The sequence below is a fragment of the Podarcis erhardii genome (assembly GCF_964252035.2).
Source record: "Podarcis erhardii genome assembly, chromosome: 6".
In the NCBI taxonomy this organism is placed as follows: Eukaryota; Metazoa; Chordata; class Lepidosauria; order Squamata; family Lacertidae; genus Podarcis; species Podarcis erhardii.
Window position 1 is genome coordinate 33911566 of NC_138510.1, and position 27974 is coordinate 33939539.

Below are 27974 nucleotides of genomic sequence, written 5' to 3' on the forward strand. Positions count from 1 at the left end.
CAAAGCTTTGGCGCCATTTGGTGGTTCCACTGCACTCTGGGATGACGTCTGTGAAGACTCCCCCTTACCCATGCAGCTAGCACCCTGGCGGTTTGCTTCATTCTGAATCACGGCAGTAACACAGGCTACTGTGAGCTGAGCATTTGGCTGAACAGCAAGCTGAGTGGTAACAGATTCCCCACTTGCATCTGCCAGCCTTCTGCAGCTAGCCATCATGACTCTGGCATTAGCCTTCTGCTTCATCTCTGCTGCTTTAAACAAGCTGCTTTATACAAGCTGCGTCTCTGCTGCTTCAAAACCTCATTCCAATAGCAAGTTCAAAAACGCTTTCAGTTTCCAGCCTCCCCAAGCCTAGGAGCTTGTGCCTTGAGCCTTTGCCTGGTCCCGGCAAACGGCCCTAAAAGTTCAATGTCCAGCCATAAAGCCATTAATTAGGAGCTGGCAGGCTGCCCGGAGCATGAGCAACATACCTCTCATCAATCAATTTGACGCGCAGAGATATCGTCCGATCCGTCTTTCTGTTCCTCTGCATTCCGATTCGACTTCTGGGCCCATAACCAGAAATGTTGTGTTTGCAGAGTCCTGAGCACAGCGGAAGGATGAGCAGTACGTGCCACATACTTTACATTACTTTATTTGCACTTCAAAGCTGGTAGATTACAGAAAAGCATCCTGCCTCTCTGAGAGCAGAGAAGCATCCTCTCTCCTCTGAAACACGGAGAGAACTGTGAAAACAGGAAACCAGTGTACGTCACATCCAGTCTCCTTTCCCGTGGGAAACCCAACAGCACAGACTGTGGAATGTAAACACCTGTCTCGTGACAAGCACTTCGCTGCACAGTGAAGAAAGCAGAAACCAACAAAAACAACATAGCACCAGGCTGTATCCCTAGCATGTATTGACTGGGGAGTTAGAGCCTGCGTGAAGCAACTGCTTCTGTTTTTTGCAAGTAAGCTGAAGAGATTGACTTGCTGAAGAGACTGAAAGGTCATTGTCCCACCTGGAATACTGCACTGCAGAGAACAGTCTGAAGTCTATAAGCAGCTGTGGTTGTTGGTCCTCCCCAAGAGTTCCTTGCTATCTAAATTAAAATGGTTTAATTGTCACTTATTACTGTTACAGAGCAAAAATGTAAATTATCCACATCCATGAATAACAGCAAGTCCAAGTTGAGGGCAAATGTATGGGAGCCTCTGCAGGATTTTTCTCTGGGATGGGAGGCTGATCAGGATCTGATTTGAGCTGGGCTGTGGGTCCAGGCAGAAAGTTTGTCAGGACAAGTCTAGAAAATAAGTTTTGAACCAAAAACAGAAGCTTGTTGGGAGCACTCACACCACTGTCACCACCAATACCACTGCGAGTGTGGTCTTGAAGTTAGCGGTGTTAGTGGGGAGCGCTAGGCTGCTGAAATGGGCTCCCTCTGTACTGCGCCCTGCCCCCCTGGCACATGCACACACCCTGGCCCCAGGCAGCAGTAGCAAACGCTATGCCACTGCTGAAGGGTGAATTCTGACACTGCCCAGAAATGACATGAAGGAAGCCTAGTTTCATGTCTGTATAGAAAGGTACAAACCTGATTTGTCAGGTATGCTGTAGTGTTAGCTAACAGCTATGGGTTGTTCTTCTCAATTCAGACAGCAGTTTGCTGTGGGAAGCATGAAGGCAGGTCACGAAATCTTCCTCCTTTGATCAAGAGAAAGTGTTTATCCAGTGGAAATGGTTCTTCCTGGCTAGGAATGCTCAGTCTGCCCAAATAAACAGCCAGTCAAGTTCACAGCCCTTGACACAGCGCAGTGTAAATTCCTGTCTGCTCCTCGGTTCATTTTTCCTAACTTGGGGGAATGTCTGTGGGAAATTAGTTTTCTGCCTTAATGGCTTTGAAACTGAAAATCTTAATTCACTCCAGGGACCTTGAGAAAGAGAATTGGGGATTGGTAAGAAATTATGTCACCTATCCTTCTTTTAAGCTTCTGTTTCATATGGACCAAAACCAGTATTTTTCATTTGTAAGAAATTTGTCTTTGGCTTATCTTTGAACTAGAAGGTCACTCACTGACTGTGCATGCTGGGTGCTTGGAGTTAGAATCAGTGTTAGAAACTCAGATATATAAGCTAGACACCAAATGGCTCCTTAAACCAGGGTTACAGTCACCAAAATGGAATGCCTTGTTGCCATTTTGGGGCCAGATGGCTTGAGAATAATATTTTTCAATACGACTTTTTGGTTCCTGAAATTCACTCTAATTGTGCAGATAAAATATAACAGATAGAATGTGAAAACAGTCAAGATCCAAGGATCCCTAGGCATGCACCTCCAGATGGTGGAGACTTCAGATGCCATCCTGGCACCTGGACATCTTCACTTGTTCTCAAGTAGTCGATAGCCAGGTGCAAAATGCGCCTGGCGAATTTTGAACGCTGGAAGCACAGAACCTTACTTAACTATGGAGCTGTAGCTCTTTTCAAACAGCATGTCTTAATATGGCCTTGGCATCTGCTGTGCTTGTTAGTTTTTAAACTAGCATGCATTTATTCCTGGTCTAATGTATCTCTGTGTGTAGCAAGGTTGTACCTACTGAAAAACAGGGGGGTTGTGATAAATAAATTCTCATTGATTGATATTCAGTTCATTTATTTCTGTTGTCTTCTAATAAGGGTCTCAGCCTGGGGAGAAGAATTTTGTCCTAGATCAGCCCTAGACACATAAGCACGTTCTTTCCAGGAGTTTCCTGTGTTGCCAGTCCAGTGCCTTAGCACAAGAGAAGTAGGAAATAAAAGTACTGACAAAAATATGAATTGTGGAGTTGGGGATTTATGTGTTTTTATCACTCCTTCCATTGTGTCGGATACATAGCCACAATGCCCCACATCTACCATATGCAAAGATTCATATGGTACCATCAGAACATCTCAGACAAGAAAGGAAAGATGAGTCTGATCTTTGAGAATATTCCAGGTTTTTACATCAAATAATGTAACTAAAAATTGAACATGTGCTGGTCACACTTCAAAGGGTTGGTTGCCTAATTATGCAAAGTGCTCATTGATTTCACTGGATGTCTGCTTACCATTTCTAAGAATGAAACGGGTGTTTGCTTTAATGTGGAGTTACAGTCCTGTCATTCAGTTCATTTGGCACCAAAATGGAACATTCCATCCTGGAGTTTTCTATCAGGCCACATGTCCCTTTGGCATAAGGACTTTTTGATCCATTTACCAGTGGCACTGCCCGCAGTGATGACTAAAAATAAACAAACACATAAAAATTAGATGTAAAACCCCACTCTTGGAAGAATGAGCCTTTCTATAAAAGATTTGTAACCCTTTGAATTTAATGGCCCAAATGACTCAGAAGAGGCATCTAGTATGATTTATGCTCTAGACAATATATTGCCTATTCCCAAATGTGTATTCGGTATTGTTGGCAGCTGACATCTGTATTCTGGCTCCATGAATTGTTTCAGTTGCTCAATCTGATTAAAACTTATTTTATTCAAATATGTATCATTGGATAAAGAGTTGTCACCCATATATGGGTGTAATACTTTACTAATAATGAGATCTTAGAGAAATTATAACTCTGGTGCTATGGGTTTTACATGCTGTGTAATGAGAAGTTTGATTAGACATAGGCACAAGAAAGTATGCCCTCCAATCTGTTGGTTCATATCAAAATTGCTCTCATCTTTGATTTGGATGTGAATTAGGACTAGCTTGCATAACTGAGATGGGTTAGGGTGGGGTTGGGGAGTTGGTCCCTCTCTGGGTACTCTGTTCAGCAGCAGCATAGAGTTGAGGGTTGAGGGGGGCAGTTTCCAATCTACAGGAATTCTATTTCCCCAGACTTCTGTCCATTTTTTGAGTGCTAGTTTGGAGTATTTGTAACTTTTATTGTACATCAGAATTCCTGCCTAAGCTGGTATAGGTGGTTTTTGATTTGGTGTTGAGGACTCTCAAGGTCATTGCTCAGTTTGTGTCTCTGTGTGTGAGAATCTTAACATTCATGTTGAGCTCACCATATCCAGGGTGGCTTAGGGCTCCTAAACCACCAAGGCAACCATGGGGTTATCCCAACATATCATTTGCTTGACTCCATGGCATGACTGAGGTCATTCAGGGATTTAAGAGTGTTAGGTCACCACTATGTGACCTAATGTATGGAAGTGAGAGCTGGACCATAAAGAAGGCTGATCGCCGAAGAATTGATGCTTTTGAATTATGGTGCTGGAGGAGACTCTTGAGAGTCCCATGGACTGCAAGAAGATCAAACCTATCCATTCTTAAGGAAATCAGTCCTGAGTGTTCACTGGAAGGACAGATCCTGAAGCTGAGGCTCCAATACTTTGGCCACCTCATGAGAAGAGAAGACTCTGGAAAAGACCCTGATGTTGGGAAAGATTGAGGGCACAAAGAGAAGGGGACGACAGAGAACAAGATGGTTGTACAGTATTCTCGAAGCTACCAACATGAGTTTGACCAAGCTGCGAGAGGCAGTGGAAGACAGGAGTGCCTGGCGTGCTCTGGTCCATGGGGTCACGAAGAGTCGGACACGACTAAACGACTAAACAACAACATGTGAATGACACCAAGCTCTGTTTCTCTTTTTCACTGAACACAAGTGAAGGTGCTAGAGCAGAGGCTGGCTACATAAACTGAGGTTTAATCCAGAGAAGATGGAAGTACTGTTGGTGGGTGGTTCCTTTAATCAAGTATGTGGTGTTGAACCTGTTCTGGAGGAGATCACATTCCCTCATTCAGGATCATAAGGATCATGGTCTGGGGGTGCTTGTTGATCCATCTTCGTCATTAGAAACCCATAGCATCAGGGGCCCACAGCACCTTTTACCTGTTTAGCTAGGATTCTACCTGAAAAGCGAGAACTTCGCTTCAGTGAGCCATGCACTGTATTGGATTACTGTAATGTGTTGGATATGGAGCTGCCTTTGAAAACAGTCCAGTTGGTGCAGAATAAGGCTGGGAGAGTATAAACAGGACCAGGTTTTATGAGCATGTTATGCTAGTACTTCATTATCGTCACAGGATACCGACTATTTCCAGGCCCAATTCAAAGTACAGGATTTAACCTTTAAAGCACATGCTTGAGAATTTAGTGTCTGAAGGATCACCTCTTTTCACATAAACCTCCCCATACCTTGAAATAATTGGTTGAGGCCCTTCTTTTGAGTACTCAAAAAACAAAGTATTGTGGAAGAATTACAGGCAACAGGGCCTTTTCCACAGTGGCCCCTTGGTTGCAGGGGTTATCCAAGAGAGGACAGTCTTACACCTGCTTTGATGTCTTTTTGGCACTGGGCAAAAAAAATTGTTATTTTCATGGGCTGCTGAAACCTTTGTTGTGCTTTGGTATTCCATTAATTTTGTCCTGTAATATGTTTTATCCTCTGCTCTCCATTTTATCTGCTTTGTATGGTGGTGTCTTATTCTTCTACCCTGTGTTTTCAAATGATTTGCTTTTATTTTTAGAGTTGTGTGTGGATCCCCCCCCTTCTTTTTTGCTCCATTCTGATAGTATTTTGTTGTAATAGATTATTTTTGTTTTCATCTTGTATGCTGCCCAGAGAACCCTTCTTATAGAGTGACAAATAATGGGATAAATAAATAATGTTAGGAATCACTGTGAAGTTGTCATACTGTGCAGGCTGATAATGGCTTCGTGTTTAGATACTGCTTATGAATAATAAAAGTTTTTCACTTATATTACTTGGGCTATCTTCACAACATCTTTATAGGTTCGTTCAATTTATTACCCCCATACTGTGGATACCCCCCATATTAAGGGTAAAAGATCTTACTATATGTAAGATTCATTTCCACCATAAATTCGCTCAGGATTACAGAGGATAGGCAGAAGCAGACACTATCTCCCTCTCCAAATTGGGATAATGATGCTAACCTACCTTAGAGGCTTGTTTTAAGGATTACTGAGAGATTGAACATTCACATCCAGCATTTCTGTAAGGCTTACATTACTATCCAATTCTATCCATTTCACAGGTTCAAGCACAGTTTGTCTAGTCACTGTAATAGTTTACAAAGGATTTCTTTCCCTTCAATTTACACAAGCTGAAGTGTAAGAACCCATTGGAAAACTCAACAGATGCTGTCTTTCTGTTAGGCTTTGGTGACAGAGCTCTTCTTAATGGCAAAAAGATCATTGCTGGCTTCTGTGTTTACATGCTGCTGAGCCCAATAGGTCTCCTGTTCAAGATTTGGGCTCCTGACTCTTACTCCAACGTAAATTGATGTTGTACTTAATAATCAGTTACAATAATGGGAGATTCTTTTGCTCCTCCAGGCTGTCATTTTAGGGGAAGGAAGGGCAAAGGGAGACATCCAAGAAGTTCTGTGCCAACTCTTGTTTGAAATTTAGTGGCAACTAGGTCTGTTTCAGACCATTGCAAAAAAAATATTTTATGCAGCATTTTCTAGTTTCCTTTTTCTATCAAATGGAGCCCCCTAGAGGCTGTCGTAGTAATTGTCCTTGTAAGCGGTACAGGATAGTTCTCCTCTAGCTTAATGAAGTTAACTCTGCATTAGAGCTGAACATGGATGTGATTTGGAAAGCTGCCCCTTTGGCAACTGAAAGCTGTTTGGAAGAGGAAAATACCTTAACAGGTGCACAGATGCCTAGGCCTGGAGAGCTGTTGCAGCAAATTGCACTGCAAGGGAGCTCTTCTAACAGATTGCCCTTGTGCAGGAGAGTGCCTAGGATTATCAGAGCTTGGTTGTCCTCTGCAGGCATACTTCATTTCTTCCTTTTATTTACTGGGGGTTGAACCATTGCAGAGGGAAGGCAGGGATAACAAACCATTGCAGTATGAAAGGTACAGCTGTATGGTAACTTGGTTGAGATGCAACACCAAGCTGGGGCTAAGGGAATGAATTTGGGATGAAGCTGGGGCTCATTAATTCCTCTTGCAAGGTAGGTTAGGCTAAGAGACAGTGACTGGCCCAAGGTCACACGGTGAGCTTCATGACTAAGTGAGGTTTTGAACCTAAGTCCTCTGACCACTACACCATACTGCCTACTACTGAGTGCTGTATTTATATTCTGCTTCTGCATAGAGCAATTGTGTTTGTGTTTGTAATGTTCTTAGTCTTGGTCTATAGGCAGTAATAATAAATTAAAAGCTAGAATTATTTGTTGATTTGTTTTAGAAAACAGCTTTTGTTTCTTGTTAAGACATACAAATGTTTTTTAAATGTTTGTTTAGGAATGCTTAGAAGTTTGGACTTCGTAAAGTATTTTTCTTTATAAAGTTGGGACTTTGGTTTGGTTTAGTGTGTGGTTGCAACTTGGGCTCGTGGTTTGTGCTGGGTTTACAGTTTATGGTTTGTCTGGAGGAGACAAACTATGAATCTGATTTCAGACAACATACGACATCAAACCATTGCTATGCTCAGCTGCAGTGCAGCAGAAAAAGGACTGGCAGAGGAGCACAGCAATGTGAATCTCTCTAGAACCCTCATGTTTGCACATATGCACTAAGCCATAGTTTGACTTAGCATTTGTTATGTGCAAACCAGTTCACTCTCTCAGTGAACACTTTGTCTCCACACTGGGCATCTAAGGTGGGACCAGAAGATCTGTGTAGAAGTCGCAGGGTAAAAGCAGAAGCAGACAGGCCTGCTCAATAGCTAGCGTGCTGTTTGGAGCTGCTTAATGAAAAGCAGATAAGGAAAAAAACATTTCCACAGTGAATCATAGGAACTAAGGTTCAGAAACCAGTAACCTTGAACCTATTGGACTTAAAATAGCTGTTTAAACTTTACAAAACTGACAACCTGGACTATTTATAGGCATGCAAAACAAGCCTAATGAGCTTGAATCCCAGCTGCAAATGCCAGAACACAAAATGTTTCAGTTTAAGGATTAATGCCCTCCCAAAAGTCTGATAGGTCACCTACCTGGAAGCCTGCTTGGTGTACTGACAAAACTGTTAACATTTATGCAGTGCCAGCCATGTGCTAAGTGCTGGTTTAACATGACCACTGGCCTCGGTTCTAATACTGGTTTCTGTTTTTCTGCACTGCAGCACAGAGGAGGGTTTTGCTTAAACGAGTTTGTAATGTGAATCCAAAAGAAAAAGCCCTTGTGTTCCTGTGTGTGGAACTCAATGTAGTGCTGAATGGGGCATGTGAGAGGAGAACGAGGTCTGTTCACACAATGGGACTTCCCCCTTTTCCATCTCCTGCTCCCATGTGGCCCCTAAGCCAGTTTTTGGGTTCCCCCCAACAATTCCCAGGAATGGTAACTCTGTGAGGGGAATGGGGTTTTCTAACAACTCTCTACACCCTTAGCAAATTACTGCTCTCAGGATTCTTTGGGGGAAGTCATGGCTGTTTAAAATGGCATGATACTGCTTTATATGTATAGTGCAGATAGGGCCTTTCTTTCTAAAAGTTTAGCTCAGCCCTTGGGCTCAGCGCTCCTCTCCTCTAAGAAATGAAGACACAGACAAGGCTGTTAAGAATTAGAATCATGTGCAGTGAAAATGAAAAGCACCGAAGAAGCTTCTGTTTATAAAGCAGAGAAGCTTTGAATGAAAGGACCTTTGTGTCCACTGGTGACCTCTTTCTGACTTTCTGTCATCCACTTCCATTTGTGACACAGTGACGGCTTCCATCAGGTTACAGGGTCAGTCAGTACTTCCCCTACTTGCTTGCAAATATCTGAGGAAAATATTGCCTTCGTATTCTTCCTATGCAGAAAATCATTTCTCTGCTGCTGCTTTTCCTTTGTCAAACTGGCCACACAATTGGGCATTTCTGGGTTTGGGCTGTACCTGTAGGGGACATTCATTGGAAAGCATGTTCTCATTCCTGGACCACCTCCACAGGAAAAGTGAGAAGGCAGTGGTGCACACTGAATAACTTACGCTGATCCTACAAGTGTCCCCCCATCAAGCAGTGGGGATGAACTGTGTAGGTGATAATCAGATGCACTGCATTCAGTTTCATGATCAGGTAAGAAGAGCCTGCTGAAACAAACCATCTAGCCATGGTTCATCTAGTCCAGCATCCTGTTGTCACAGTGACCCGTGGGAAACCAACAAGCAGAACATCAACCCAAGAGCAGTATGCAGTATGTCAAGGCATTCAATCCTAAAGCTCCTAATTGGTGGTCACCTGTTGGGCAGAAGGTAGAATGCAGTCTTGCGATGATGACAACCTAAAGATTTCACTGAATTATTGCCACTTGTTGCAGAATTTTAAGAGGGCATCAAGGACCCACTTGTTTAAAATTACCTTTGCACAAGTTTTAATTGGGCTGCTGTTTGGTTGAGTTGTGTTTTAGCTGTTAGTCATTTGTCTTTGTGCTGTTATGCTGGTTTTAATGTTTTCTTGTTAGTGCTGGTTTGTGGGTAATTTTTATGGCAGTTTGCATATTGGAAGCTACCCCCAGAGGTTTGACCTAGAAAGGTTGCCTATACATGTTTTAAATATATCTTTATTTTTTAAAAAACCAGAACATATTCTAGAAAATATCATTGGCTTATTTAATTATATATGCCTTTGGCATGTAGTATTTGTAGGTGTTGCTTCAAAAACTTGTTTGTACTGCAGAAGATAGCACAAAAAATGAGTATGTACTGTATGGGTGACATTGGCCTGGTTTGCACCTAATGCTAAACTATCGTTTGCTTAACAAGCCATGAGTTAACCATGAGTTTTCCCACAGATGATCAAACAAACCATGCCTTGTTTCTCAAACTTTGTTGTGTTTTTCCCCAGGTATTCTTGCCTTGTGTCTTTTGTGGTTTGGTGACCACTTGGCATGCAGTGGTAAAAAAACAACATAGTTAAGAAAGGGATCTAGATTCCCATGTAATGCAAAGCTATAGTTAAAACAAATCAAAGTTCGCAAGCCAACAACAAAACATGGTTTCACATTGTGGTTTGTTGGCAGTAAGCAAACAAAACACATTTAAGCTACTGGGCAAGATTCACACATAACACTAACCCATAATTTAATAAGCCACAGTTTTATTGACCATGGTTTAGCGTTTTGTGAGGACCGGGCTAATGTATATTTTACATTACATTCTATTTCCTCTCTCTGGCCTTGAATATTGTGTAGCAATTTACATGCAGTGGAAGTATCTTTAATGACCAGTTGTCCCATTCCATTGTACTACTTTTCATCTCTGCAAAAGACAACTGTAAACATGCTTCTTTTTGCACACTTCAATACAGCGTGACTTGGTACACTAATAATTTTGTGCAGGTCTCTGAAGCGAGCTACTTTTATTGCTACTTTTATCTTTTGCTGCTGAATGTTCTACTGTCCAGAGGAGGCCAAAGCTATTGAACCAAGCCAAGTAGCAATGATATTTTTGAGTGGATTATATTTTCTTCCAGAATTAGGTTTTTCAGTGTGCTGAGGTGGAGTGTTTTGTTGCCTTCTCTGAGTTAGTGGATAGTCTCTCCTGAATGATGATTAGTGAAGGGCATTGAAATTGGGTCCCTGAGCAGGTGAAGTATTAATGAGTCTGCACGTAGCAGTCCATGTTTAAAATTGTTAGCTGCCTCACAAATAGTAGCTCGGTCTTTAGAACTGGATCCTTGATTTCCTTGGCTGTATACACCAACTGAACCTGGATCAAACCTCTGCAGAACTACCCTGTAATTATTTGGTGTCCAAACAGACACAGGATTGTATTGTTAGACCTTGTTCATATGTAACACTAAACCATGTTTTAGCATTATGAGGACTGGTGGCAAGTGTGAGCCTTAGGCTTGTGTTCTCTACCTTCCCCTTTCCTCCACATATGAAGGGAGAAAGTTTTAATTTTGTGGTTTGGAACAAACTACAGCTTATTCTGGCATCTGAGTATAGTAAACTAGTTTGTTCAAAGCACAGTTTGTTCAGAAACAGGATATTACACCATGGTTCAGTCAAACTGCAGTCACACCAGAGAAGATTTACATGTATAGCATTGCATTGTAAGGTTGAAATTCTCTGCACTCTTACTTGAAAGGAAGATACACAGAACTCAGTAGGGTTTACTTTTGAGTGTGGATGGGAGAGAAATTCAGCTCACGCTTGCAAATAAACCTACCTAATTTCCACTCCCTGAAACAATATGCAAACAGAAACACAGCTGTCCTTTGGCATTCACACTTTCCTGAATGTTGCAGTGCAGTTCTCCAACCAAAAAATGGGCACAGTGATGGATATATATTATGGGCAAGTATATATGTTAGTGAAAATAACACACAAAAATGTGTTAGGGGAGATTACATGCAACAAGGTTGATATCAGGAAAAGTGCTCTCTAAATGAATTTTCATGAGGAATGTTGTTTTTTGTTTTGTTTTTTAAATGCAAGTTGATGTGGAAATGTCAACTGAACTTAGGACCAGAAAAATGAGAAACTGAAACCGACATTTTTGCCACACCTGTTTTGCCACACCTGAGCAATTTATGTAGGATCAAGTTGCATGCAATTGAAAATTTAAAAATAATCTCTCTCTGTTTCATGATGCCATTTTCCCTCCCACAAATGCCACATCCTTCCTGGAACGGAAGTGTGTCACTGTGGGGTGGATAAATACATGAATACAATCTGGATTAAAAGTCTACAAATAAGTGAAAATGTGTTGCTGCTGAATTACCTTTGCATGCCAGAATTGCTTCCAGCCTGTGTTTAAAATTACTTTTGCATTGTTTTAGACCTTAACTAAATTTCCTTGCCCTGTATTTAATTTGTCCACCTACTGATTCAGTAAGAAATCCAGTTTATTCATGGCTCCTCCAAAGGGTTGCTGCCTATTTTACAGTAGTGCTTCTACAAACAACTCATCTGAATAAAACTGAACATTTCTATGAAACCAGGGCTACATTTTGAAGGAAACTGATGCCTCCACCTTGCTGAAGCTAAGCAGCTCTGGGGCTAGTTGCAAGTTCACTTGGCAACCTCATGTACACCCAGTGGCATAGCGTGGGGGGTGCAGGGGGGCCGGCCGCACCAGGCGCAACATCTGGGGGTTAGGGTTAGGGGGCGCAAATTACTTGCCTTGCCCCAGGTGCTGACAACCCACGCTACGCCACTGTGTACACCAACTTGAGCTCTGTTGTAGGATAAAGATGTGTTGCACCCCACAGTGGCTTTGCACCATTGAAAGCACTTCTACTTGGGGAAGATAGATCACTTGATTTTTGCCAAACTCTCCTATGCAGTGCAGCCCAGTGCCCTCCAAAACCTCTACTGAGGTTTAGGGGACCCTCTGGAATGGTTTGGGATGTGGCATAGTAGAGATTGATAAACATAGGGTTCCTTTGCTTTGCTCTTGCAGAAACACTTCTATAGCACATTGGCTATACCCTGTTATATTTATATACATTTTCTTACTCAGTGATACGGGTTGTGGAATGCAGATTTAAATGACCCAGCTGGATGTGAATTCTAGGAGGTTGCAAAGAGAAATGATAAGTAATATTGACTGTTGATGTTTCATTCTATGCAGGTCACTCATCTTTCTTAACCGTCACAAGATTTCCAAGGTGCCTAGCAGCTAGCCAGTACAAGTGATTGTGGTGAGTCCTGCACAATGGTGTTCTGTTCTTTTGATACTGAAAATCCCCCTTCCTTGTATAACTCCACTATCTTGGATCCTGGTCTTGAGGTAAGAAGTTAAAAGACTGAAAAACGGCTCAAAGAAGCATGTTATCTCCACAATCTCTTTCATATGCACCAGGCATTACATACCCATTCAAATAATTAATACAGAAAGATCCAACTGAAGGCTTCCAGTGTCTCAGCATAAAGCTGATGGATAATAAAACAAAACGTGAAATCGCTGAGAAGTGCAAGGTGTCCATGCATTATGGTCACTTAAAAGACACCTGGGTTATAACACTGAAATTTGTTAGCTAAATCATACCTCGAGGCCAGCAGCGAGCCAAATTATTTCAACTTGTAGTAAAGAAACACATTGATTTATATGGAGGTCAGTTGCCTCTTTGGGTGCTGTGACAATCTTTTAGCCAGAATGTCTTGATTTATACCTACCCAAGCAAGCTTCCTTGTCGCCTTTGAGGAATACACAGAATAACAATGTATTTCATCTTGCAAATAAAGAGACAGAAAAGATCTATGAAGCCTGCATTTGAGGGCAGCAATTTGCATGATAGATATGTTATCTGGTGAGCGTAACTACTTTTCTTGACCTCACAGTATCTCTTCGGGTGAATTGGCCAAGCCTAATTTTTTTACGCTTCTTATCCCATCCATGCACATACGCCATTTTTCAAGCGTTTTGTGCTTCGACATATGGAGTGTGATCCTGAAGACCTTTGGGAAAGGCTGCCCACAATCAGAGCACCTGTTACTTAAAAAAAAACATTAAATGCAGCTCCTGGAACAGAGGGCAAATAGTGGGCAAATCAGATCAGAGCTATGTGTAGTTGTTTTTTTTTAGAAACACTTTTTCTTTACACCCTCAAACTTTTATATGTGGGTGAATATATTGACTGATTCTCCCATCAATCATTCATTTAGTGCACATGCCATTCAGTTCTATCCCTTTTATCCTCCTATTAATTCCGGCAGGGAAGGAATACCCTTCCTGTTTTCTGCATAAGAAAGTAGTGTAGTAGAGTGAGTCCCTTATATGCTGGCTATTGTGATTAGGGAGAATGGTTGTTCCTTTCTCCAAGGGCTGCAGAATGGACTTCGTTCAATTTGTTGGTAAGCAGCTTCTCTGTCTACTGAGTGAAACTCAAAACACAGGGGATGTTTCAGAGCACTGTACATTGGTAGGATCTGGGAAGTCTTGCCACCATGAAGCAGCTCAGAGGATCTGTGATCTGCCCTGAGAATGCCTGAAGAGGGCTTCTCTCACACACACCACCAGATCCCGCTTTGTTGATACCTCTGCTCAATATTTCTTTCCCTGGTGTAGGTTATCAGGGTCTCCCAGGATGCAGTAACAATCAGATAGGAAATAATGTACTGCAGAATTAGTTGCTCAAATCTGCTTGCAGCTTCCTAAAAGGACCAAAATCTTGCCTGGATCCCATAATGTGAATCTAATGTCATCGTTGTCTTCTTTTTAACAGCCTGCTACATGATATGTACTGAGCCTTAGGACTTGCTGAGCCTCAGGACATTACAAGGCTTGCATATAATAATGAGCACTTGCTTATTAAAGATACAGGAAGAGAACAGATACTTCAATAATTTGAGTGTGAGGAAGGATAGGTGAGTTGCTTGTAGGATGAAAAATCACTAGACAATATGTCAGGTGACCTTGGATTTCCATTGTTAGGGGCATGTGAGTTGCATATGAGGTGCACCAGGAACACAAATATGTTGAAGTGGATGGTGTAGCTGCTGGAGATAGATGGGAACTCTGCTGGCTCTTCCCCTTCAATTCTGCTGTCTCCTACATTGTCCTGCGGATAAGTGCCAAGAAAAGGGACTCATTTGTCTTCCTGTTTCCTAATAGCTGGATAGAGCCTTACACAGCCTGCCGCATTCCAGTGCAATGGCATGCTTACTGTGGGACCAAAAGTATTATGAATGCACATTGCTGCATTTTAATTCCTCCCATTGCTGCAAATTCCAGTGGGCCAACCCAGCACAATGAATCATCCTTTGTATGGATGGCAAGCAAGTTAGATCCTTTTGGCGTCATTAAAATCTCCATCAAGCAAACAGAATCCCATTTGTCACAGTGCAAACAAAGAGTACAAGAGATCCAACTTCCTTGGAACTAATAAATTGTACTTGGGTCATGCTAGGGTAATGGTTAGGAGTGGAGATAATTGTTGTGTGTTCACAGGAATGAGGATTTGTGAATCCTACAAAAGAAAGAAGGATGAACCTGTGTTTACCGGGTGGGGTAAACTTTCAGGAATCACCTTACAGCGACTGATTGATTCCCACTTATGACTTTGAAGTGATTTAGACTCATGTGCCTTAGTTTAGCTCGCTGCCTATCAGTCAGGGGTGGGATGGCATGGATAACTCTCCTTTCACTGACTTAATTGCCATTTTTTTCAGAACAGGAGGTGACTTTAGCACATTATACCTCACAGCAGGTTTGCCTTTGACTAGGAAGCCCAGTGGGCCCAGTCTTTTAAAGCTGCATATGAATTAAGAGATGATTAGCAAATGGCCCAGATCCTTGTCTTCAGGTCCTCCACAGGAATACTTACCAGTGCATGAGTTCATATATTTAAGTTATGGTAGGACTCTCCCACTCTGCACTGCACCTAAAAACAGAAGAAAGGAAAGAACCTCCATTATCGAGAGGGGTTCCAACCTCCCCTCTCCACATGCTGCAGTTCTGGTGGAAAGAAATTGACTCCCCCCGCAAAGCCAACAAGTAACATAGCATAACCTTCCCCAACTTGGTGCCCTCCAGGTGCTTCAGTCCCCAGCATTTCTGACTGAGGCTGGTAGGAGTTGTAGCCCAACAACTCCTTGGGGGGCACCTGGTTGCGGAAGCCTGACCAAACATGTAGAGTAGTCAATGTGGTACCCTCCAGACTGTCGTAAACTAAGTTTTAAATTTCAGTTTTTTTATTCTTTTGTTACGGTTTTTATTTCACACTGCATTTTAATGTTTGGCTTTGTGAGCCACGCAGAGAATTCTTATTATGGGGTGGCTGTACAAAGTGCAGGTAATTATTATTATTATTATTATTTAAAAAAACAACAACCCCAGAACAACCAGGCCATGGACCAAAGGAGGGAGAGATGCATTAGGGAGTGGGTAGGACTGGACAGCAGCTGGTGCTGAATTTTCTCTTTAACTACTATCTGTCTGTGAAAATGAGAAGGCTGTTCTCTACTTTCCCTTCCTTGCCAACCAATAAAGGTAATTTCAAAGGTATGCTTCTGTTCGTGCTCAGCCCCTACCCCTCTGCTGATTACTTTCATGCGCTGGGCAGCACAAAGCATGCCAAGCATGCGGGACCATTTAGCCAAGGTTGATCCAGTAAAACAGTCTTCTTGCTTAAAAGAAGTGTGTATGTGTACAAAGCCCCCCCCTTCCCCTGCTAAATTCCTTTCATTTTCTGTCCTATCTGGGTATCAGTTTCCTGACTAACAAGTGGGGATAAAAATAGCTTTGTCCTCCTTTGTAGCAGTGTGTTTGTGTGGGTACACGTATTAGGAAAGGGGAAAATTCCCTGTGTGGCAAGTTCCTTTTGCTCTTTTTAATCACATTGGCGTGGGTATTGTTACTGATGTAATTATCTATTGTGTGGCAATCTAAGAATTTAAACAGATTTAAAGTTCCTGGTCAGGCTCTCTAAAAATATAGCCAAAGGCAGCTTATTACAAGACGTAACAGAAAATAATCAAGATGTTGTGATGGACGTGGTCAAATTTAGGGAGCAGAGAAGAGCCGCATGGCTTTAAATCCACTGTTGTATTATTTGTGTCATCTGTGAATGCTGCTAATGTAGGCTAGAGAGCTTGTGAAACTTAGAGGTGTGCACTGCAATACTTATCCAGAAGTAAGTTCAGTGGAGTTCAGTGGAGTTTGGTGCCAAAGAGACTGAAGTGCAGTGGTGGCCAAACTTGGCCCTCCAGCTGTTTTGGGACTACAATTCCCATCATCCCTGGCCACTGGTCCTGTTAGCTAGGGATGATGGGAGTTGTAGTCCAAAAACAGCTGGAGGGCCAAGTTTGGCCACCACTGCTGAAGTGTAAGGAGACAAAACCAAACCTCACCCCTGGCATGATCTCACTAGTTGGCTGTCCACAAGTCACTCTCTTCTGCTTCAGCCTCCATTTGCAATATGGAGAGGATAAGACTGACCTACCTTTAAGAGTTGTACAGATTGCAACACGATAATAGATGTGATGTAGATGGTTTTGTTGAAATATGGCATCCTTTTATAAAATGTTTTATTGATAACCCTGAAGAATGGCAACTACCAAAATCACAGATTCAACGTTGGCAAACTTAAATAAATTTATCCATCCAGGGTGGTGGGGGGGGGGAGTTGGGATTTTGTGTTTGCATTTGCCCCCCCCCCACACTTTTTTGTAACTGTTATATATTGGAGACTATAAGACTATATTTTCAAAAAAGATAATGGCTGTGCAGCACACCCGGACATTCAAAATTCCTATATAGATGCTTGTTGTTGCTGCTTCTGCTGTTGTATTATTAATATAATGCAAAGGTGCCAAATACACATTGCAGGGAATGTTGATTTACAAACTCTCACATGTGGAAACATGGTTTGCTGATCTATGAAAGTGCACAGAAAGTGTCCTTCTGCCCTTGCACATGGGTGGTGCAAGGAGTTATTTTGGAGGTGTTATTCACAAAAACGTGTGCTTAAAACAACAGTTTTAATGGAGTGGGAGACTGGTCAGAGAGACTGCTGTAGAACTCTCCATGGGCTGCAGAATACGAGGGCTCTGAAGCGAGCTTGCAGCTTCACAGAGGCAGCCTCGGTCTGTCTGAGGCTGCAGCTGGTCTGCAAGCATGGGGAAAGCATGAAGTGGGAGTTGCTGCACCACAGCCTCTGCAGTCAGGTGGCTGCAATAACTGCAGGGAGGAGATAAATGTACAGCTACGTCTCCCTCCCTGCCCTGCTCTGAGTAGCGGTGGTGTCCTGGGAGAGTCACAGCAGCTCCAATGACCTAAGTCAAAGAGGATTGGCTCAGCTGCTCCTGCTCTGGGACTGCTGTAGGCATCTGGCAGGATGAAAGTGCTGCAGTGGAAGGTGGCTTAGTGACTCAGCACTTTTCTCTCTCTCTCTTGCGCTCTCTCTGTTTTCTCTCTGCTGCAGTATTAACTCTCTCTTTGCATGGGGCGGGATACCTGCCTGCTCATTTCTCCGATGACAGCTGGTGGACTGGCATGAAGTCTTAAGAGGACAGGACTGCATAGTGTTGGAAGCTCATGTTGCATTGAACTAGAGGCAGTCAGGACATCCTTACTTTGCACTCGTGGGTCTCTGTTGCCTTTCACAGGGCACAGTGGCACAGAGAATAGCCAGGCACCTCTTAAGTCGTCATGCAAAGGGTGCCCAAACACCTTTCTTCCAGGGGAACTGCACTGCAAGCAAAATGTCCAGAATCTTGTTTTGTTTTTGTTGTTTTTGCAGCAGGAGAGATGCTTGCACCCATTGCTTTTGGACGAGTTGCCCTTAACTGTTAATCTACCATTCATCAAGTATGCAACGTTATTGCTGAATGCCCCCATGCCACAAGTAAAAATTTGTGACATTAAAGAAAAAAAAAAGATAAGCAAGACTAGGATTGGGAGGGGAAAGGAGGAATGTAGTTGTGGTTATTGTGCTCAGGCTAGAGGTGTGGAAAGGGTTCTGGAAGTGGCATGGAGGAGAGTTGGGTGGGGAAGGAAGGAAGGCAAACAGTGGGCCAAATTATTACAACTTGTAGTAAAGAAGCACATTGATTTTATGAGGTGGTTGTTCTGGAAGCTCATAAGGACAAGGGAAAAGCAGGATTGCATTTTGGGCTTGTTGTTTTTTTAGTTTAGGGGAAAGGTGATTAAGAGATGATATGAGACAAGTTTATTTAAAAGTTGACATGGAGATAGTGGATAGAGAAAAGTTTTTTTTCCCTCCCTCTCTCTTAAAACTAGAACTTGTGGGCATCCAGTGAAGCTGACTGTTGAAAGATGAATGCTAAAAGAAAGTACTCGTTCATGCAGCGCATAGTTAAACTATGGAACTCACTGCCACAGGAAGCAGAGATGGCCACCAAATTGAATGGCTTTAAAAAGGGGTTTGGAGAAATTCATGGAGGATATGGCAATCAGTGGCTGGAGGCAGTAATGCTTCTGAATACCAGTTGGTGGGAGCTGCCGGAGGGCAGAGTGATCTTGTACTATGTTCTGCTTTGGGTTTGCCACAGGCACCTGGTTTGCCGCTATGAGAACAGGACTGGACTTAGGCCATTGGCCTGATCCAACAGGCACTTCTCATGTTCTTATGATGGAACTGGAATAGGTGGTTTAGTGATCCAAGTAGGTGCAAGGCATTTTTATGCATGTAGACAGAATATTGCACTGTTGCATTTTGAAGTAGGATCTCTGGAATTTTCAAGAAAGCTGAAGAGAGGTATGAGTCAATAGAATATCAGTCCCATGACTGAAACTGGGACATAAGTGTATCTGGTCTCAAGAAAGGTGTGTTGAGAATATGGGAAGGTGAACCACTCCTGCCTTTCTTTACATAAAAACCCTTTTTTTGTGCTACAATTTTAATTACCAGAATGACCTGGGAGAAACACTTGCTTGAGTCAGAAACCCAAAGCATAAAGTGTGAGGCAACTAAGAGCTAAAAGCTTGTTCTGCTACAGGGATCATAGCAGGTCAAAAGCTAAACAAGGTGGAATGTGCTATGCTTCACTGAAGTTTTCGTTTGGTGAAATTCTAAGTTTATGTTCTGGCAAGTGCAACTTACAGCTTCTGTTCTTGTCAAGCGCTTTTGGCCTGAGAGCATTTTAAGGCCAACTGAAAATTTTAACAGATTTTTCTATCTCTGAGTGTCTTAACTTTCTTATCTCAGTGGTGGGGAACCTCCTCTACATGGGTCTTATTAGGCCAACCAGACCTCCCTGTTTGGCCTGTGAGCGGGGAGCAGGTAAAGATGTGGTTGGGCCTAATAGGGTGTTGTACCTGCAAAATTTCATGCACTGCTCTTGGCAAACCTCACAATCATTGAGGCTTCAAAGCACCCTGAACAACTCTATACAAGTCTTGATGATCAGCTGATTGCCAAGACTTCAAAGCATCAAACATGTCATACTGGTGCCTACGTGTTTTAATTTCAAACTGCATGGCTGAGTGAAAACAGATCACCTGATGTGGTGTCACCCTCCTGCCAAACTTGTCCTGCAGGGGGCAGGAGACATAAGGATCTGGCCTGACTGGATCCACTTCCCAACCCTGATCTATCTGCTTCGGAAAGTTCAGTGTAGCTTCACTTTTATAGGCTCCCCAACAGCCCTGCTGTTTGTGTTCCAACTTGTGCTGAAGATTCTGTTGGAAGAGGGTGATCTAGTTATGAGAGAAGTGTAATTCTTTAGCTTTTCAACTGAGGCTACCAGCAAGATGCCGCCTACTGCCCAATGTTATAATTCTAGGAACATGTCTGAAACATTTCATTACAACATTGCACATTCTCAACCATAACTCTCTTCTAAATGTATCTGAATTCCCGTGTTGACTTGATATCCGTGGAACACGGCTACTAATTTAGATGCGGGTGATTCCATTACTTGGGAATATAAATATGCAACCATTCCAGGCAGGGTAAATGTATGCAAAGCCAGTGGAGTTTGTGTGGATAAAGAGACCAGCATACAGATGGGATATTGGTTCAGGTGCAAAAGTGTCTTGTTTTTAAGGTTAGGACTGCAGGTTAGGGCTTAAAGTGGTCCTTAAAGACCCATTCGTTTAGAAGCAACTCTTCTTAGGAGATTATCATGTTGCTTGTTTGCTTTGGTGCTGAAATAGTTCTTAGCTATTTTTATTTATTTGAAAGTTGATCTCTGGACTCTATGGTACTTGCATCAATGCTGCTGTTTTCATTAGTATTCTTAGTGCCCCTTATGGTGTGTTAGGATTAGATTCAAACAAACATACAATGTTGGAAGGCTCTTTGTGAGGATTTGGCCTTAAAGGCAGCCTAAAAAATATCATAAATAAGTGAGCACTATTCCCCATTTCTGTAGCAAGTATGTGTATTGAAAAACAGAACTGAGCAGGAGCAACAGCCAAGCATTCAAACATTTATTGCAAAGGGCATTTAAAACCTCCTATCATTTGGCTAAGAGACCTTTAGAGCTTACCAAGCCAAATGCAATCCACCAGTCATGTTTTGTGGGCTGCAAGCACCAGGCATGCAGTAAAGCCACAGGGCTGTGCTTCAGTGGCCTGGTGGATTAAAGGTGGGCAGTCTTTTTTTTTTTTTTTTAAGAATGGCAAACTGCCACATGCAGCGCCTTACTTGGATGTGTCTGGAGTCTTGGAAGCTTGACTACCCTACGTTCTCCTACAAATGGACCTTGAGCTTGTTTGGAGGTTCTAGCAGGGGAGCGCAGCTATCGTATACCCTTGACCGAAGAACGGTACACTCCTTCTATCTGGGATGGTCGTCCTCTTCCACCGAGCGCGCAGCTTCGGGAGGGACGCACATGGAGCGGTGAGGGAGGAAGGGGACACCCGCCTAGCCAGCCAGATCAGCCGAATCAACCCTGGCGATCAATGGGGTGACAGATGTCGCAGCCAGATCGCCCTCACATCCAGAGCCCAGAATTAAGTTTAAGATATTAACAGATGCGAAAGAAAGAGGGGGCTTTGCCCTGCCAGACTTAAAGTTGTACTATGAAGCCGCAGCTTTTTGCTGGCTAAAAGACTGGCTACTTCTCGAAGACACTGACGTGCTGGACTTGGAAGGTTTTAACAATGCTTTTGGTTGGCATGCATACTTATGGTATGATAAAGTTAAGATCAATAAGGCCTTTAAGAACCATATTGTCAGGAAAGCAGTGCTTAATGTCTGGACAAAATATAAAGACTTACTGGAAAATAAAACTCCAAGGTGGCTCTCACCTCTGGAGGCTAAGGCCCTAAAAAGACCCAATATGGAGGCCAAATGGCCAAAATATTGGGAAATATTAGAAAAAGATGGAGACAATTGGAAATTGCAGAGTTTGGAGAAAATGAAGGATAAGGTGCGAGACTGGTTACATTATGCTCAGATTAAAGAAGTTTTTAAAAATGATAAAAAGTTAGGGTTCCAGGTGGAGAAATCGAAGTTAGAAACTGAATTGTTAGAACCAAAGACTAAGGTACTATCTAGAATGTATAACTTGCTGTTAAAATGGAATACACAAGACGAAATGGTTAAATCGGTTATGATAAAATGGGCACAGGACATTGGGCATAACATTATGTTTGAGGACTGGGAAAGGTTGTGGACCACTGGGCTGAACTTCACCGCATGTAATGCTCTGAAGGAAAATGTTATGAAAATGATATATAGATGGTACATGACCCCAGTTAAACTTGCTAAAATATACCATTCGTCTGATAATAAATGTTGGAAATGTAAAGAAAATGAAGGAACATTCTTTCACCTCTGGTGGACATGCCCTAAGGTGAAGGTCTTCTGGGAAATGATATATAATGAACTGAAAAAGGTATTTAAGTATACCTTCACAAAGAAACCAGAGGCCTTCCTCCTGGGTATTGTCGGCCAGAAGGTGTTAAAGAAGGATCGAACATTTTTCATGTATGCAACAACGGCAGCAAGGATTCTTATCGCAAAAAACTGGAAAACTCAAGATCTACCCACACTGGAAGAGTGGCAGATGCAGCTGATGGACTATATGCAACTGGCCGAGATGACCGGCAGAATCCGTGATCTGGGAGAAGAGAAGATGGAGGAAGACTGGGAGAAATTCAAAATGTATTTACAAAAACATTGTAATTTGGTTGAATCTTAAGAAGGATGCTGGATTATAAAAAACTGCTCACCACTAAATTAGATTTAAATTTGATGATAAGTGAGACTAAAGAAAATATAAAAAATTTTTTGGAAGAAGTGCTAGATTATATTTGAATGAATGGACATGAGATTGAAAACAAGTTGATAATTTGTGTGGAAAAACTTTTAACGATGTAAATGGGAGCGGGAGACGTGAGGGAGTCCAAAGAAGTGATGAAATTGTTATGACAGAAATAAGATTGTTTATTATGTGTGCATTTATATTTAAAAACCTTAATAAATATTTATAAAAAAAAAAAAATAAAGGTGGGCAGTCTTGCCTTTCTGGTGGTCATTTTATGACTGGATGGAGGCCTGCAGGCAGCCCTTGGCCTCTGCAAGTGATCAGTTTAGATCTCCGGTGAGAGCATCTGTGGTCTGTCTCAGGGCAGGCGGAGATAGAGAGGTGGGGCAGGGCTGAAAGACCGTACAAGTTTGATATGTGCATGCAGGAACTGAGTTGGGAGAAGTAGACAACGCTGCTACTTTAGTAGGGAGACATAGGCATCTTATGGGTGTGTTTAGAGACAGCAACTCTGCGAACATGAACATGAAGATTGTGTGTTGGATTTGCAGTAGATGCACCTTTACTTCCTTTCCAAACAAACATGCTACGTGCCTCAAAAATCACTCCCCCCCCCTTTGAACTTCACAATCTAGACAGAGGTGACTTTGCTTACAAAGAACCCCAGTTTACCTTATTGTGATGCTCCATGGGCCTTTATTCTGAATTTGGTCCCCATTCCCCCCCCCCAGGCTCTCCATTAAATAAATGGCTATGCCACCATGATTCTGTTTTATGGTCCCAGAACTTGAACATGCCTTAGACTGTGTATATTCCAACACTAAGTGTGTGCTATGATGGTTCTTTTTTCCTTTCCCATAAGGGAAACTGAACTTGTAGGTGTCAAGAGCTGGGGCATTCTTGGCTTGCTTAGGAGCCCTGTTGATTTGCATTCCCTGTATTAGAGTTTACTAGGCACAGTGGTCTGTAGAGATCGTGCTACCTTTGCATGCACACTGGGCCCTAATCTATTTATTTACTTATTTAGATATTTATATCAGGGTGGTGTAATAAATTAGGAATAAATTAGGAAAACATTAAAAGCAGTTGATACAAATGGACCTTTTGGGTTTCCTTTTCCTTGTTTGTTTACATAACACAGAAGTGATGGATCAAAATTACATGAGTGCCGTTTAAAAATAGTTTCCTAGGAGTGATGTAGGAACTACTGCAGAAGTGGTGGCTACCATGTGGCTCCACAGCATCTGTAGAGGGTATCTTGGTGTAGATTATTACATCTTCTGAAGGTAGCATCAAGAAAGTGGGAGGCAGTAATTCTTAGTTCAAGGGCAAGCAGTAGTCAGTGTGCCTTTTTGGTGGAGGAGAGATGTGGGGAGATACGATTTGCAGTTGGAGTAGGATATGAATGACCCAGTGGTTTGACTTAACATGCTTACTATTAATATTATTATTAATTACCCACCCTTCACCATAAGTCCAGGGTGGAACACAACAATTTAAAATACAAAATATATGTTTGGCCATAATATTACTAGTCCAACAAACTGTGGTCTTTTGGTGCATGAATGAGCACCAAATTTCAGGGTTCCCCATTTCCCTCCTTTGTCTCTGCTCCTCTCTCACACACATCTTCAGAAAATACTTCCTCATTTGTTAAATCAGAGTTTTCCCCTTGACATCTGTACCAGTTTCCTTAAGTGCACTCCACAAACCAGCACCAGCTGACTTAAGTGCACTTTACAAACCACATTTGTAAACCACAATCTGAAACTGTACAATCCCATGGGGTTCAGGGAGAGTGTGAGGAAATCTTTTAATGGGGTCTGCCCTAATACCATGAAGCAGCAAGAATCAGGAAAACTTCAGGGACTATTTATTTGTGAACAACAGAGCAACAACTCAGTATGGCAGCTGGGACTTGCTACACAGGACAGCTTATGGTTCCCACTGAGCTGTGGAGGAAGCCAGAGCGCGGTGTTTCTTAAAGAGACAGGCCACACACACTACAGAAACTTGCTTGCGCTTGTTGCTTGTTCCTTCTCTAACAATCCATAGTTTGTTGCACCAAGAACATAAAGCAAACCAAATAATCCGAGATACCTTAAAAACGAACAGACTTATTTTGGCATAAGCCTTCATGGACCAGTGCATGCTTGATTTAGATACATGAAGTGTTGTCTGCATGGACGTGTGTTTATGCATTTGACAAAATGAGCCCTAGGTCATGAAACTTTATCCTGCAATGAATTTGTTAACAAGATCAGATTGTAAGTTATCTCTTGGTAAAGGAGACCAACCAAATAATATATAAGTGTTGGTGATTGCCCTAGTTATTTCCCTATATTGCTGTCATTTCTTACCAGTTTATAAGATTGTGGGCCAGGAGTGCCATTACAAACATGCTTCATGGAACAGAAGTTCCTGGTAAGAACACTGCATCTTACTTGTCTGTAAGGCCATTTTGGAACACTCAGAATGGGTATAAATTTATACGTGGAAGGTTTCCTATGCAAGCCCCATTAAAATTAATGTATTTGTATTTTTCATGGGTCCTCTCTCCTTCTTTGGGGCTCTCTCAGAATTCATTTATAGTGAATGGAACCCTGTGCTGCGTATGACATGATCACTTTCCTTCAACCTTATCGGGGCTTATAAAGAGTGCCTTGATAAAAACAACTTAAAAGAAGAAGGGAAAAGGAGAGCCGTGCATGGAGAATGAGACTGAACTAATTCTTGTTTGAAGACAATGCTATTCATAAAAATGAGAGACAGTTGAGCTTTCATAATCGAAAAAGAGAGTTGTCTTCTAATTTTATTTTCATACACTGAATTAGCACTATGCCCAATTGACAGTGTTTGTAGTGTGCCTGCCAATTAAGTTTCTATGTTCGTCCAGCTATACAGATTTCTATATCAACATGAATTGTATTTCCAAGTGTGATCTCATGAGACACCGTAAACAGATACTCTGCAGGAAGTCCACAAAAGAATATCTTCCCTGACGCTCATTCTGCAATTTGGTAACAAAGGGAAGGAGTATGTCAAACATAATTTGCTTGTTTGCTTGCCAAGGGCTGTGCACTCCTTGCATGTGCGTCTTGGATTTTTACCTAGCAATTTGTTTCCACTCACTCTCTGATATGTAGTCTGGCACTGAAGTTACTGGAGTCGACTCCGGTTGGTAACCGAGATGACTGTTCTGCCCCACTCATTCAAACACATGCAGCATGTATTCTATAGATAGATAGATGATAGATAGATAGATGATAGATAAGATAGATAGATAGATAGATAGATAGATAGATAGATAGATAGATAGATAGATGATAGATAGATAGATAATTGAAAAAGGAAAGTTAAAAATTTTGCATTTCAAGAAATAAATTATCACTCAAATACATAATATATATTTAATAAATGTATTGCTTTTATTCATACCCTGCTTCAATTTAGACACTTACAGTTTAATCATCTTTATATCTTATGACATCTTATATCTTAAGACATTCTCACAGAAACATGAAGTCAAATCTCTTGAAGTCAAATTGTCTTTCAGTATTATTCACTACAGAACCCCAACCGACATATACACGACAGCACATTTTTTGAAAAGATCTTTGCAAGGAACCCCAACATTTTAATATGCATGATCTGCTCTTCAAACCAGTTTGTGCTGTGCCCCACCAAAACATAAATCCATACTCACGTCTGTATTTCTGATTCCACAGGTCAGTCTGATAAATCAAAAAGGAGGAGGGAGAGTGGGCCTCACTGTCAATTACCCGTTAGTAGCAAGTGTTATGAGCACATGCCATTTATTATACATGGAAACAGTCATGTGGATTATGGAGGAAACCAAGGCTTGAAGCAGTGGCTTGCATAAATTTCCAATTCTGTTGCTTACCCTGGTGACAAATTTCCTGCCAGTTCTTAATTTTCTTGATAAAGGGGCAACCAGGTTTAAAAAGGAGTCTTATGTTGTCTGAACCTTGGTGCTTGTGCAGAGTGCATGGGATGGGGTGTAACCTGTTGTAGGCATTTGGCTAGGACTGCTGTCAATCTTCATTTGTCAAAGAAGTAAGCTAATAATTAACACATGACAGTGGATCCTTCACAGCTTTATGAAGCATCAAGACGAGTCACAAACCAGTTGGAGCTGAAAAAAGGCACTTTAAGCCATCCAAGTCACCTGAGCCTCCAACTGACAGTGTCAAATCCAGTAGCTACCCCCAGGCTGTGGACCAGCTCCTTCCAGGGGAGTGCTATTCTCTCCAGGACAGGCCATCTCCCCACCTCCCAGACTTGAGAGTTTGGGATGTATGACACCTCTGTCTTTGCAGGATTCAGCTTCAGTTTATTGGCCCACACCCAGCCCATCACTGCTTATTTATAACATTTGCGTGGGAATCACTTCTTCCTTCCTTCTGTGCCAGCCATATTTCAACATCTTTCAAAGAGCTTATTTGAACCACCAAGGGCTGCAGCATGTCCGTGGGTCCCCCCCCCCGAATTGTTTTTAGATCTGCTGCTTTTAAATCTGCTGCCAAGAGTGGAAGGAATTCCTCTTCTAAGATAGAGGGGAAAGGGGGACACACCTTGCTGTTTATAAGGCCCTGGTGTGGATGAAGACTTAGGCCTTTTAGGATCTGCAGAGTCACAGCTCATTAGCAGCACCAGTGAGGTTGTAAATGCCTTCACTAGGGTTCAGAAGGATTTAGGAGGTCTCTCCATTAGGCACTGTGACACACTGCTTGAAGCATAGCTAAGGTAGGGAGTTCATCAAGGCTTGTCTGGTCCAGTAGTCATCTTGTTAGGAAGTCTTGCTGGCCATCTCTTTTTCTTAAGCAGATTGCTAGTTATTACTAGCTCAGAATGGTTACTGTATTCTTAATGGGAGCCCAAATTAGTGGGAGGCTGTGGTTTTGAAAGAGAGACAGAGAGTGACAACCAGAGAAGTTTGAGTAGAAGACTGAAAGGATATTGGGGTGGTCTCATGTAGGGGGACATGGGTGGTGCCGTGGTCTAAACCACAGAGCCTAGGGCTTGCCGATCAGAAGATTGGCGGTTCGAATCCCTGTGACGGGGTGAGCTCCCGTTGTTCAGTCCCAGATCCTGCCCACCTAGCAGTTCAAAAGCATGTCAAGTGCAAGTAGATAAATAGGTACCACTCCGGTGGGAAGGTAAACAGCGTTTCCGTGCGCTGCTCTGGTTCTCCAGAAGCAGCTTAGTCATGCTGGCCATATGACCCGGAAGCTGTCTGTGGACAAACGCCGGCTCCCTCGGCCTCTAGAGCAAGATGAGCGCCGCAACCCCAGAGTCGTCCACAACTGGACCTAATGGTCAGGGGTACCTTTACCTTTTACATGTAGGGTAGCAGAACTGTTGCATGCTAAGAACGCTTGTGCTGTTTTCCTCCACCTGTGCTCTACTTGT

The 27974-nt window shown here is 42.4% G+C and overlaps 1 protein-coding gene across 4 annotated transcripts in view; it reads left to right on the forward strand.

Annotated features, from left to right (window-relative positions):
• The window catches only part of SYT2 (synaptotagmin 2), a 153907-nt gene that overhangs the window by 99330 nt on the left and 26603 nt on the right, over positions 1-27974 (forward strand). For all 4 annotated transcript variants that reach the window (XM_081867019.1, XM_081867022.1, XM_081867021.1 and 1 more), the window contains one exon: positions 12493-12562. The gene's annotated coding sequence lies outside the window, so the exon portion shown is untranslated. The remainder of the gene's footprint in view (positions 1-12492; positions 12563-27974) is intronic.